Source organism: Hyperolius riggenbachi, chromosome 4 (genome assembly GCF_040937935.1).
Source record: "Hyperolius riggenbachi isolate aHypRig1 chromosome 4, aHypRig1.pri, whole genome shotgun sequence".
NCBI lineage: Eukaryota > Metazoa > Chordata > Amphibia > Anura > Hyperoliidae > Hyperolius > Hyperolius riggenbachi.
The window spans coordinates 258,344,038-258,358,875 of record NC_090649.1 but is presented as its reverse complement, the minus strand read 5'-3'; the positions used below and the strand labels follow the sequence as shown (position 1 = coordinate 258,358,875).

Sequence of the window (14,838 nt, the reverse complement as noted above, 5' to 3'; positions counted from 1 at the left end):
AGCACTCGCTATCAGCGATGTGTATCTGTCTGGGTGCAGCAGCAGTTGGCCATATTTTTGCATGAAACCAATAAAAATTGATTTTGGATGTGCCAGCTTTCCTCCTTGTTGATTACTGCTATACCTGTCCTGTATTTGCTCTCTGTAATCTAGTCACACCTGTTCTATTGTTTAGCTAGATTCTTCTATTGTTTAGTTAGTAATGTAGTACTGCAGTCAGTGCTAGTAGTTGTTAGAGTAGTAGCACTACTGTGTTAGCTTTCTACAGAACTGCTGTGCTGTGAGCAGTGCCAGTGTGACAGTTAGTGTGCACTAGTGTCTTCTCCTCTGCTGTCTGACTGGCACTTGGCACGTGCCACATCCGGCATGCTCCTGGCACACGTTACACCTGCTGCTGCTGCTGCATTGCCCTGCTCCTGCTGCCTGTGCAGCTCCCACCGCCAGGATGCCACAGGCCACTGATACCCCCTATATTTAACCCAAAACACAATTGCTGCATAATTTTTTGGAGGTGTCTGGGGTGAAAACTGTCGTGTCCCAGTTGTGCGGTTGGACTTTGGACACAATGGGCTTGATTCACAAAGCGGTGCTAACTGTTAGCACGCCTGTGAAAACCCTATTAGCACGTCTAAATGAGCTTTTCGCGCGTAAAACTTTATGCGCGTAAAACTTTACGTGCGCACTGCACAGAGCGCAGGGCGCTCCGCGCGACGTGCCCATTACAGCCTATGGGACTTAGCGCGCGCATAGGACTTTGCGCGCGCAAAACGTTGCGCACAAAACTTTGTGCGTGATCTGATTGAGAAATCTGGTGCTAACCTACTTAGCACCCTGGTTAGCACGTCTAAAGACTTTAGACGTGCTAAGTAGGTTAGCACCGCTTTGTGAATCAAGCCCAATGTGGGCTGCACGACTGCTGTCTGGAACCTAGGCCTGATGTTAATTTACAGCTATTTTTTTTTTGGGGGGGGGGGGGGATTTTAAGTCAACACATCATCAATTAGTGTTCCCCTTTACAAAATAATGATGCTACATGCCTCATATACCATAAAAACGTTTTTAAAGCAATTTAAAGGCCACTTCCGGTTTTTCTATCCGGATATCCGAATTTGCCCGGATAGCCCGGATACTGTGGTCGGATATCCGATTTGCATTCGGATCAGAAAATTTTGAACTCGGATATCCGACCCGGATCAGATATCTGGGTATCCGAATCCGAATCGGATCCGGATTTTGAAAAGGGGTATCAGAGCATCACTGTCGTGCATATCTTTCACTGCACCTGTGTAACAGCGCGCAGTTTTATATACCAGTCACTGCATACCTGTTCACTGTACCTGTGTGTGTGACAGCTTCACATTTGTAATACCAGTCCGTGCATACCTTTCACTGCACCTGTGTAACAGCACGCAGTTTTATATACCAGTCACTACATACATGTTCACTGTACCTGTGTGTGTGACAGTTGCACGTTTGTAATATCAGTCCGTGTGGTATTTTCACTGCACCTGTCTGACCGTACGCTGTTTTACATAGCAGTCACTGTATAGCTTTCACTGCATCTGTGTGACCGCACGCTATTTTATATACCAGTCTGTGCATACCTTTCACTGCACCTGTGTAACTGCACATTGTTGTACCAGCAGTCACCTTTTCACTGCACCTGTGTGACCACACATTGTTGTACCAGCAGTCACTGCACCTGACCTGTGTAACCGCACATCGTATTAGTCAAGTCAGTGCATACCTTTCACTTCATCCCCCCAATATGGACAAAACAAGAGGCAGAGCCAGAGAAATTTTTTTGTATGTCTGCCTCAGATGAGAGCAATGCTATCTGTACTCTCTGCCACCGAAAATTGAGCTGTGGAAAGACCAAGACCCATGTAGGGACAACTACCTTACGAAGGCACATGATTACAAAGCACAATCTGCAATGGGATGACCACCTGAGAAAAAACAGCACACAAAAGCAAAGCCACACACCGCAGTGTAAGCTACCATCACGCAATTATTTCTCATAAAGGCGATACCCAAACTGTACCGTGATGTTGAAAGGCAAAGTGGTTTCATCTCTGACACACAGCGTTGGGTCAAGGGTCCATCTGATCACGGATGCCTGGTCTGCAAAGCACGGTCAGGCCTGCCCGAAGATAGTCCCCACACACAGCATCTCTGCCTGCACACCGTGTGACTGCCTGCCCCAAGACTAAGTCGGTCCCCAAACTGCATCTCTGCCTGCAGGACGCTTGACTGCCTTCTCCACCACCACCAACAGGGTCCAGGACTCCAGGTGGATTCCTGAATTTTTAAGGGCGCTGCTAGCAGAGGCCGCTATAATAATTTTTCTGGTGCTTGTACATGCCTGACTAATTTTTCTGGTTGCACTGGGGCTGCAACAACAAAACAAAAGGCATGTACGTGTGTCAATTCCCCTTCATGAACGTTACCTTGCCGCGGTGAAGGGGCTTGCGTATCACAATCAAGCAATGACCAGCTAAATGAGTGTGTTCAGGCTGGGGGGACACCTGACCCAAGAAGATAGTAAGGTCATTGCTTTATTTTGGACAGACCAAGTTCGATCAGCTGGACACTCAGTCACTGTTGTTCTGTCATTCAGCTACCTCAGCCCGACCATATGGGCTTGAAAACCGCTATCGCCTGCACTCTCGCCATGGTGTGCACCAGTCCAACATGGCCGTCACTACACAAACAGCTGTTTGCGGTGTGTTACACAGTGAGTTTAGTCTGTCAGTGTGAAGCAGTACACTAGTTACACTACCTGATTGATGTATACACATGCAAGATGTTTTAAAGCACTTTAGGCCTCCAATTTAGCAATGCAATGTGATTACTGCACTTAAACCCTGCTGTACCTCAAATTCGGATTTTTCCCCGGGACTTTTGGCGTGTATCCCACTCCGCCATGCCCCCCTACAGGTATTAGACCCCTTGAAACATCTTTTCCATCACATTTGTGGCCAGAGTTAGTGTTGAAGTTTTGAAAGTTCGCCTGCCCTTTGAAGTCTATGGCAGTTTGCGAAGTTCGCCGGTTTGTGAACTTTTTTCGCATGTTCGCGTTCGAGGTTCACGAACCTAAAATCGGAGGTTCGAGACAACTCTAATGGTAATGAGATAAAAATCCTGGATGAACACCACTGGGAATTACCTAGTAATTATAGCCATGGATTTCTTTAAACTCAAGGAAAACATGTAAACACCCCCTAAACGCAGATATAGAATATGCCATAACTATGTTCTATGGTAATACATTTTGTATTTTAATCACACTTACTGTAAAGAACCCTGTAAAGAACCCTTTTTAAAATAAATGGCTAAAAATATTTTTCCTCCATGCACAGATCATGTCCCCTAGTCATTGGCACAGGCTTAGGGACAAAAAGCTAATCTGCAAAGCTTGTGTATATGAGAAGATTGTCCTCTAACCTTACCATGCACAAAGATTTTCTAGCACACAGTGTGCTAGGAACATTTCATCACAGCACCAGACTGTGATGAAATGTCATGGCATGGGGCATTGTTAACCAGTCCATGAAACCTTGCCCACACAGTATCTGCCACCAAACACAGTTGGTATTGAAAGGAATTGGTCCTCGTATCAGTCACTCAAACGTAGTCAGCGTGATTCACCTTACAATTGCAGATGCATCTGGAGATAACTCTTTGTTAAGAATGACACGCCCACACAAAAGGAGTATCGTATCAAAGAATTGTCTGAGGTTTATTGTTACAAAGTCATGGTTATATAGCCAAAATAGGGTGTGTCAAATGTCACAACTGCGTAAGTGCAAGACAAGTTATACATCACAAGAATACATATATGGTATCACAGTATCCCGGAACCCAGGTGCTACATTTTACTTGAAAACTACAAAATAATGAGTTCCTGTTGTTGTTTGCGGTTAGCATGTATGTTTCTTTACAGATAAGAAATGAGAGCTACATCCACATCAGGTGGTTTTACCAAGGTGAAATACAGATAACATGTTCCACTGTCCTTTGCTAATGTCCTTCAGACATGGAACACAGGATATTTCTGCTTACAGCTGCTCATAAAGAATATAACTATATTATGTAGAATATAAAACTCACAAGATGGATGCTGTTAAAGAGAAACTCCAACCAAGAATTGAACTTTATCCCAATCAGTAGCTGATACCCCCTTTTACATGAGAAATAGAATGATTTTCACAAACAGACCATCAGGGGGCGCTGTGTGACTAATTTTGTGCTGAAACCCCTCCCACAAGAGGCTCTGAATACCGCGGTACTCCTGGCAAACTGCCACAATGTAACAATGTTCACAGACAGGAAATGGCTGTTTACAGCTGTCTAACAGCTAGAAACAGCTAAATAACCTGCCCACAGTAACAATGTCACCATGTAATAAATGTCAGAATGTGAATCTGGGAGAGGAAAGATTTTACAATGAGCAAACACTGCCTAAATCATTTATACATAATTATTGTAAAAATTAAGCACTTTTTTTATTACATTATTTTCACTGGAGTTCCTCTTTAAGTACAAAATGGAGGGTGCTATACCCTTCAGGCATCACTATTGCCGTTGCTGAACACAGTCTACAAAATACAAACACTGTGTACAGAGGAATCAAACGCTTTATAGGTTAAAGCACAGAGATTCAGCTTCTTAATAAAATAAGTAAAAATCACTGCATATGCACAAAAGAGCAGAAGGACTTACAAAACTTAGACTGGTATAAAAATGAAACCGTAAATAAATGAGAATATATGTATAGTATATGTATAATATAAATGAGAATGTATGTATCAGGTAGGTAAAGTCACCAGGCTTCTGAAGGCAGTATCTTTCAGTTTCAGATCTTATATGGAGGAGCTCGCGAACAATGACCATTGACTCCCTTTTACTGCGTGTCATATCTGCCAAAACATGATTCTCCCATGTTCCCTAGTAGGCATGGTCAATGAGATGCAAATCATTTCAAGTTAATTTAGGATTATGCAAATTGATGCAGGTTGAAAATGGACCAATCAAATGTTAACTCAACAGAATTTGATTGGTCCATTTTCAAGCTGCATACAACATTTGCATAATGCTGTATCAACTTGAAATTATTTGCATCTCATTGACCATTCCTATCCCTAGACCTCTTGCGGGTGCTACTACTGAGATGAGGAAATGCTTGCTGTCACTTGAATATTGAAAGAGATTTATGTCCTTCTCTGCTTAAAGGGACCCTGAGCAGTGCATAGAAATGAAAATCTGGACTAACCTTGGCTTCCTCCAGCCCCCCTGCCACCCCCGCCTCTGAAGGTCTGTCAGCGTCCTCTGGGTTCCACTGTGGTCCCGCCGGTGACTACTCTAAGCTGGAGACTTTGGATAAAGTCATGAGCTACTGTGCCTGCATGGCCCATCCACGCACCTGACACGGAGGAGACCCAGAGAATGCTGAGGGTCCTCACGACTATGGGGGGCTATGGGGGGCTGGAGCAAGCACCAGGTAAGTGCAGATTTTCATTTCTATGCATTGCTCAGGGTCCTTTTAAAGGACAACTAAAGTGAGAGTGATATGGAGGCTGCCATATTTATTTCCTGTTAAACAATACCAGTTGCCTGGCAGCCCTGCTGATATATGTGGCTGAAGTAGTGTCCTTCCTAATCACACCAGAAACAAGCATGCAGCTAATCTTGTCAGATCTGACAATGATGAAACATTTGATCTGCTGCATTCTTGTTCAGGGGCTATGGCTATAAGCATTAGGGGCAAAGGATCAGCTGAACTGCCAGGCAATTGGCATTGCTTAAAGGGAAATAAATATGGCAGCCTACATATCCCCCTCCCTTCAGTTTTCCTTTAATAATTATTTGAGGCCTGGACATTTAATCAAGGATTTGAAGTGCCAGCTCTTCAGCTTGCCAGTTACCTGACCACCTTTAGTGTTTCATATGTTTCCAGAGCAAAGGAAAGCATGTAACATCAGCTGGATTGGTGCTGTGAGCCTGTGTTCATTTGCCACACCTTTCTCCTCCATTAAACTGTTCCCATTGGCCAACAGTTACTGGGCCTGATCCTATTCAACCTTTCTCCTAAGTTTTCTCCTAGGAGATAATTTTTATCTTCTCTTTAAGATAACTTTTCAGCACTCTGCAATTGAAAAAGTACCAAAATTTAGGTGAGAAAGTATTTCCTTGCTTGTCGATGTCTTAAAAAGAATTTATTGATAAGATGTGAAAATGTCACTAAGAAGAAGAACTATAGATTTGGCTCACTGTTGTCTCTATTCCAGTGATAATAATGAAAGGCCAGTGTTCAATTATCCCAGTATAGTTCTTAAAATAGAGAAATAAGCCTGTAGACCAAGGCCTCCTTGTAGAAGGGATTTATGCTCAGCAACCGGTCATTTTTCCTGTATCATTAGCAGATTGTTACTGTAAGATGACTTTTGAAAGCAGGACACCAGGAACCAACATTTAGGCTGGATCCGCACTATAAGCGCTTTTGTCATCACTTACATTTGATTAGCGCTGGCTGAACGCTTTTTAAAAAATCGCTCCCCTTCACTTTCATTAAAATTGCAGTAAAAATCATGTAAAAACCACGGCAACCACGTACGTTTTTCCACGTACGGGATTGCGGCAATTGCAGCAATTTTTACCACTATTTTAATAAAAGTGAACCGTAGTGATTTTTAAAAAAGCGCTCAGCAAGCGCTAATCAAACGCAAGTGCTCACAAAAGCGCTTACAGTGTGGATCTGGCCTTATTGTCTCATACAAGGAGGGCTTGTTCACACTAAGGGCATTTTTGGCCTTATTTCAAGCACAGGCATTTTTCAAAAATCGCCCACAAAACGCATGGGCAATGATTCTCTAAGACAAGGTTCATATCAGCACGTTTCTTCTGCTTTGCGCTCCGCAAAGCCGTGCCTGAACCATTTTTGGGGCAATTTTGCTCTAATGGAAGGTATAGGAAGAGCACTTAACGCTCACAAAATTGCTTTGAGCGGCAATTGTGATTTTAAGAATAAATACATTGTATTTATTATTTTCCGGGTCAAAGAGTTCACTTCCTGATTCCTCGATTTTAGATGTGAACAGAGCCTAAGTAAGGCAAATCCAAAGGATGGATTTCCTGTGCCTCACATTTAAAATCTGAATTGTGAAACCTTTCAGGTGACAAAATTAAAAACAGGCAGGGACAACTACTAATTATTAACCCTTATATATGTATGTGCATTTAACATTAAGAACATTAAGTTTGCCTTAACTCAAGGTGTTACCTACAACTGTGGAAATGAGTCCCTTTGTGTCACAAAATGAACACATATCTTGGTGCCAGATGTGCAACACAGTGACCTTCACTATGGTCTTGTCAGCTATAAAATTTCATTCCTAGAGGTGATACATCCCTTTAGTGCGCACTCGTAGAAATGTTGTTTTTAACATTACTTCTAAATATGCTCTCTATTAATTGAATAATTAAATATGGATGATGATGATCATGATAATGATGTCAAAATTAGCTTTTTCCACATTAATACTTTATTTGAAATTTAAATGAAACAAATTGCTTAAAATAAACTGCAGTTTCTAGAAAGTAGATTTTATGTACTTTCCCAGTTTATGTTACAGTGCACAATAATTGTCTTTATATTTATGATTGCATTGTTATACTAAATAAATGAGTGGTTTTGCAGCACACATTAATAACAGGGTGACAATTTCATTCTCATTAAATTAAATTAAGGTGAAAGTGAGTCAAGAACAAATCTTACCTATTTATTATAGAAACTAGGCAACAAATTAACTAAATTCATCATTTAACAGCAAAGATAATATTTTGGTTTTGTCTCTAGAAGGTTATTAAAGTTTGGTTTTAAAACAAAAAGGCAATGAAAGCAGAGAGCTGGGATTCCACAACGCATCATTTATATAATAAATATTGTTTTCACTTATCTTTACTATATAATTTGCAGTCAGACATTGATTTTATTTTACCCTCCATTACATAACCTCTAATAACTCAATTGTACTTAAAGGGTACATGAGTAATGGTGCTTTCTCAGTGAGGATAAAAAACTCCATAACATTCAATCTTCACCAGTGAGGTACATAAATAGTAGATTCAGCTTGACATTATGGTCATTATGGCCCTCAGGAGTTGTGCTATAAATGTCAGTAGTTGTTGTCAGACAGTAACAGGCTTTATATTCCACAGTCTGCTCTGGCCAGACCTTATTTAATATAGCTGTGCTCACCAAAAGCAAAAAAAAAAGCCCATACATTTTACAAGATAAGTGTGGGCGCATATAATGTCTCCCTAAGGCTAATAATATATAATTTAGATGCACAGCGATAATAAACACAGCTGAACAGTCTATCTAAGAAATAGATAAACTTATGGCGAGTAATGTAGCATACCTAAAACTATTTGAAGCGCAAATTTTCAAAGTAAAATGTGATTCCTTTTGATTACAGAAATCATTTTTTACATCCATGCCAAAACAACAACAAAAAATTTTATTTGGATAAATGCTTAATAATTTCTTGCAAATGACTGGTTCCACAGCTAGTAATCTGCAATCAAATTATGTGATGTAAATACTGAATCTGGCTCTTATTTACTAGTGTTCTGCAAGGTTGAAGAATAGAAGAAAAGCGATGAATTGAGAACATATATTAAACATTGTTCACTATTAGGTACCTTTGAAACCTACACTTCTGTTTAGTTTGTGAAATAACAGCCATATTAGTGCAGGAGTGTGCAAACATCTGCTGCCAGTTTTCACGTTTTAATAAGACCTTGTCAGCTACAGGAATGATATTTGTTTTCTCTTCCATTTTCACTGCAATGAACCTAACACTCCTACTAAATCCCCTGCCAAATAAAATACTTTTTAAAAGTTCAAATCTTCATATATTTTTGGACAACTTTAAGTGATTCTCCACATTAAGTGCAAATACCACTGCCTTCCATAATGCAGCCATATAATATAAAAAGTATCTGCCCCACTACCAAGCCATAAAGGTAAAGTGCTCTGGTTGGACACTCCTCCACCTATATTTGGTACTTGTGTGGGCTGAGGATACATCAGTACACCACTACCATTAAACGGGGGCGTTGCAAGATCCTAAGAGATCCGGGGCACTTTTGGGCACACCAGATGAAAAATGGGTGTGGCCATACACCAGCATGTGGGTGTGGTAATGAGTGGACCCCCTTACATGCTTCCATGGACCTCCCACTGAGGCACCACAACACTCAGCATGCCCCAAATAGAACAACCACAGTTCCCTGCATACACTCATAAAGGCATCACAGCACCTAGCATAGCATCACAGCACCCAATATGCCCCCATAGCGGCACCATAGCACCCAGAACCCCCCCCCCCATTGCTGTGGTGCCATGCTGGTTGCTATGGCACCTCTATGGGTCACGCTGAGTGCTGTAATGCCATGCTGGGTGCTGTGTAGTGCCATTCTAGGTGCTGTGGTGCCAAGTGAACAATGGGTCAAGTTCTTCATGAAGATTTTTAATTAACCACATTCAGACAATGCTAATTGAAATTTGCACCCTGTTTGGGATCTGTAATCCCTGCCAAGGCATACATTTCACTTACTGCCGCCATGTGGTCTCACCGCTACCACCAATCATGCTGCTCTCTCCCTCACCGCAGCCCATTCACCCTGCCGTCAGTATGACAGCAGAGCTCAGTGAGTCTGCCAGGAGCTGTGTTTAATTGGCTCCTGACCCCGTGAAAACTGTGAGCCAATCTCATTGGCTCAAATTGATCCGAGGGTCAGGAGCCAATGCAATCAGCTCCTGAATGGCTCACAGAGCTCTGCCGCCTGAGCAATGGCTGAGCAAGTGGGATGAGGTGATGGGTGAGCGGCACGAATGTTGACAGTGGCCATTCCGTGCAGCATAACGTCGGCCAGCCCGGGTTTTTGGTGCCAGCGGTCACTAGTCCTTAAGGGGCCAGAGACCGCTGGTTCTGAAGTGAGCACTGAATATTTTTCATGTATGGTTTGGTAGTCATAATAATAATAATAATAATAATAATTAGCAACAAGCAGAAAGATATAAATTATATTTCTCTTGTGTTAACTGAAATTTTCTTGTGCTCAAAGATTTTGGAAAGCCCTTTCACACTGTGTTAAGTTGTAGTGCAATCAAATTGCAACACATCAGAGCTGAAAAGTCATGTGGTAGAATTGTGGTGCTACCATACAGTGAGGCAATGGTACAATGGAAGTATGACTCACATCCACTGTAAATGCACAGCATACTGTGCATGCGTCAGAACCTGCAACACCGCACCGCAATAGATGTGAAAGTCCTATAAGAATATCATTGTCCAACACTACCTCTCCTTTTTTAAACTGTTTTTATTTGATTTATTATTTTGGGTGCCTCAATAGTATCATGTACACTTCTGTCTCATATAGGAGTGTGATCATTCAGTTCCTGAACTGTAGTATCCCAAAGACCAAGGGGGACATGAATCTCCACACAGGCTAAAGTAGTGGCTGCAAACATTGCAACCAAACCACTGCAACTTTGTAAGTATATTTTGACATCCTTTTACCAATGTATAGGAACACTGCACTATTTGGCTCCTGGTCTTTGTGTTTCTGTTTGGTTTTTCTAGAGATTACCTTCATTTACTGGGGAGCCATCATCTCTCAGCTCTTCGATGAAAATGTACATGACAGAAATATAACCCAATCAGTATATTAGTGCCCCAATCATTGTAATACAATCTAAGAAGGGTTCAGGTTTATGCAATCATCTGGGGTGTTTGCAAAGTTTCCATCTGTATCTTGTATCTTCATATCTTGCTGACTATTTATTGAATTACCAGGCTCCTGGTATTTTAAATGTCCTGCAATCAAACCCCAGGGGACAAAGTATTTTATTATAAAATAGCCATTTATGGTAGATAATATTACCCAGATATCCCCTGAGTCAGATGTTTTAATGTTTTAGGGCACATTCCACTGGGATTTGAGAGCCCAAAATGCAAAGGGCTCCACACACACGTGATCCATCACATCAAGGATGTCCTTATCCAACCCTATAGACTAGGGTCTCATCCCCACTGTAATCTTCCCCTGAAAATGGGGGGGGGGGTAACAATCCCCATACATGTAGCACTAGACCCTAGGGATCAAAGCCGTTTATTTTGGCGCTTTTCTGCTATCCCATAGACCATAATGGTATTGGTAATTGCAGATATGGGATATCAAGGAGGGTTTTTTGGGTGCAGCTATAACTGTAAGGGTTGCAAGTGATGAGGCAAACTGGGAGGTGGTGCCTTTTGGCTGCAAGTTGGCGACAAGTGGTGAAGGTAGGCAGCACAAATTTTCAGTGTATTGCTAAGAATATTCGGCAAGTGGTGGAAAACTTTGGTTACTGTTAGGCATATTATTAGGAAGGTTAGTGTTAGGCGTATGGGTAAGAGACATAGGCCCATATGCAATTATTTTTTTCTCCTGAGTTTTCTCCTGGGTGATATTTTTAAATTTGTCAATAAAATGCATTTTAAGCCACCAGAAAGCAAGAAAATGCTCGAAATAATCGTGATAGTACTTTTTCATTCACTTTTTGGTATTTTATTAAGTTATTTTAATTTGAAGATGAAAAATTATCTCCTAGGAGAAAACTCAGGTGAGAAAGTGAATTGCATATGGCCCATAGGCCCATATGCAATTCCACTTTTCTCCTATGTTTTCTCCTAGGAGATAATTTTTCATCTTCTATTTAAAATCATTTTCCAGCACTTTTCAACTGAAAAAGTACTGAGAAGTAAGTGCAAAAGTACTACCAAAATTATGTTGAGTATTTTCTTGCTTGCTGGTGGCTTAAAAGGCATTTTATTGATAAATTAAAAAATATAACCTAGGAGAAAATGCAGGTGAAAAAGTGAATTGCATATGGCCCATAGCCCCATATGCAATTCACTTTTTCTCCCTCGTTTTCTCCAAGTTGATATTTTCTCACTTTGTCATTGTAATGCCTTTTCAACTTCCAGCAAGCAAGAAAATACACAAAATCAATATGATAGTACTTTTTCTAGTATTTTGGTACTTTTTTAATTGCAAAATGCTGTAAAGCTATTTTAAAGAGAAGATGGAAAAATATCTCCTAGGAGAAAACATAGCCCCATATGCAATTCACTTTTTTACCTGAGTTATCTCCTAGGTGATAATTTTTATCTTCTCTTTAAATTAACTTTTCAACATTTTACAGTTGAAAAAGTACCCAAATGTTGGTGGAAAGGCACTATCAAAATCATTTTGAGTATATTCTTGCTTGTTGGGGGTTTAAAATGCATTTTATGACAAAGTGAGAAAATATCACCTAGGTGAAAACTCAGGAGAAAAATGCAATTCACTTTTTCACCTGAGTTTTTTCCTAGGTGATATTTTCACAACTTCTAAATAAAATGCCTTTTAAACTACCAGAAAGCAAACAAATACTCAAAATTTTTTTGATAGTACTTTTTCACCTACTTTTTGATACTGTTTCCATTGCAAAGTGCTAAAAAGTTAATTTAAATTGAAGATGAAAAATTATCTCCTAGGAGAAAATTTGAAGATGAAAAATTATCTCCTAGGAGAAAACTCAGGCGAATTGCATATGGGCCATAGGCCAATTCACTTTCTCACCTAAGTTTTCTCCTAGGTGATATTTTCACAATGCCTTTTACACCCCCAGCAAGCAAACAAATACTCAAAATAATTTTGAAAGTACTTTTTCACCTACTTTTTGGAACTCTTTGCATTGCAAATTAGTGCTAAAAAATTAATTCAAATTGAAGATGAAAAATTATCTCTTAGGAGAAAACTCAGGTGAAAAAGTTAATTGCATATGGCCCATAATGTTAGGCATTAATCATATTGGTAAGAGGGCCAGAGGGGTAGTATTAGAAGATAGGGTGGGTTGAGGTTAGAAGGATCTGTTACATAAAAAGTATGGTAATTCATAATGGTCTTGATTGGAGAGTTCAATAATGAACCCATCCTCACTTCTGTTCAAATGCTACTGAACTGATAGTTTTCTGTTTATTCTCACAGTGCCATCTTGAAATTTCATGCTAGAGAATAAATAAATTAAATGTTTGCAAATAAGTGATGTCTACTCCGCCAGAATGTGGATTCAGGATCCCCTTACAGGCATTCAGTTTTTAACGACAGACAACACTACCATTCATCAGCCCTATGAACAGGGTGTAATCTGGTAATCCTATGCTTATTACCCTGGTGGGGGTACATATTTTACTAAAGGGGCAACCAGAAGCCATCATTGGCACCCCTATACCATCACTCCTACTTTCTTCTCGACACCAGAGGTGAAGTAAGACTTATGTGACTAACACTGAATAAGGGTTTGTACAAAGCTTTGCCACCCCTCTTTTGCAAAGTAATCACTAATGTGCAGTCAACTTGGAAAAGTTGCCAAGATAGCCAACCCATAGACATTCATACAAAAATATTAAAAACATTTTTTCAAAGTCAAATTGCTTGAAAAAATCCACTTAATGGATGGAGCAAGATTCAGCTCAAACTTTGGAAAATCTGTTTTTGGAGAATTTTAAGCCCATCGCTACTAATAAGGTTTATTGTCAGCACACTGCAGATATGTATGATCTGGTCCCATGTAATGTATGCCAGTGGCTGTGTTGACTTGTGAATGCCCTGTTCAAGCAGATAGTGCCTGACAGAAATGGGTAAAACTGCCAAAATCCAGTTTGGATTCTATCCCAACTTCCCGGCGCCAAATTTCAACTTGCATTTAGACTTTTGACTTTTCTGACTGAAATACATTGAAATCTGCAATTCTCATTTCCTAAATAAATTGCAAAGTCTCCAAACATGCTAACATCACCTTATTTGCTATGAAGATCAAAGTCTCTTCTGTGGACATGCCTTGTTTTACCAAGAAAACATGTTTTATCCTTGTGGGTATTCAAGTAGATTTTAGATCATTTGTATCTCTGTACATTAATCTAAATACAATATATTTTTGGGGGGTGCCAGCACTACCTTTTGATAGTGCCGAAATCAAAATCTTCACATTCACTCAGTTATACCCAACTATTAAACATTTTTTTTTTTGATCAGATCAAACAGACAACACATATTTATACTAAAGCTGTACAGAAAATGTATCTTCAAAACCTTTGTGGATGGAGTTGCACAATAAATTGTGGCCTAAGGATGTAGTGAGACTGGGTTTGGTTCTTTTGCAGGCCACATTCACGGTAATTCCTGTTTTTTTTCCCTTGCGATCATTTTTCTGCTGGAGCATATTTAGTTGTAATCAGTTTGGCTCTAAAAATGTAAGCAATAGTAGAACATATTGCTTAGCCACCTGATTTGTAAAAACTGAGGACAAAAATAACACAAATAACTTTAAATGTATATTTTTGTTGTTTTAGCAACAGATGTCTGCTTAAGGTCCTTATTTTGTTTCACAATGAGAAAGCTATAACATATTTTAATTGTTTTGTTTGTAAACTAAACAGACTTGTGTATTTTTAACTTAAGTGAAATAATTCTGCTTTAGGAAAGCAAATCAAACATTTGCCATACTGAATTTATTTTACACCTTGCATTAATTTATCACTGAGACTAAAATGCTCCTCATGAGATTACAGTTGAAGAAATCGATTTAAGCAAATCAGGGTTTATATCTCTGTATTAGTGATGGTCACCATGCACTGATGATTTTTTTCTGTATTCTAGTGACTTCTGTGTGCTGAAAATGATTCTTTTTAATCATGTATGGCATCTCTGCATTAGGCATTACTCAGAACACTGTGTGCATTT

The 14,838-nt window shown here is 40.0% G+C and overlaps 1 long non-coding RNA gene across 1 annotated transcript in view; it reads left to right on the top strand.

The window, feature by feature from the left end:
* Nucleotides 1-14,838, top strand: part of LOC137570698 (uncharacterized) — a 57,025-nt gene that overhangs the window by 30,835 nt on the left and 11,352 nt on the right. Inside the window, exon 3 of the long non-coding RNA XR_011031145.1 lies at nt 10,453-10,566. This is a non-coding gene — a long non-coding RNA (uncharacterized lncRNA). The remainder of the gene's footprint in view (nt 1-10,452; nt 10,567-14,838) is intronic.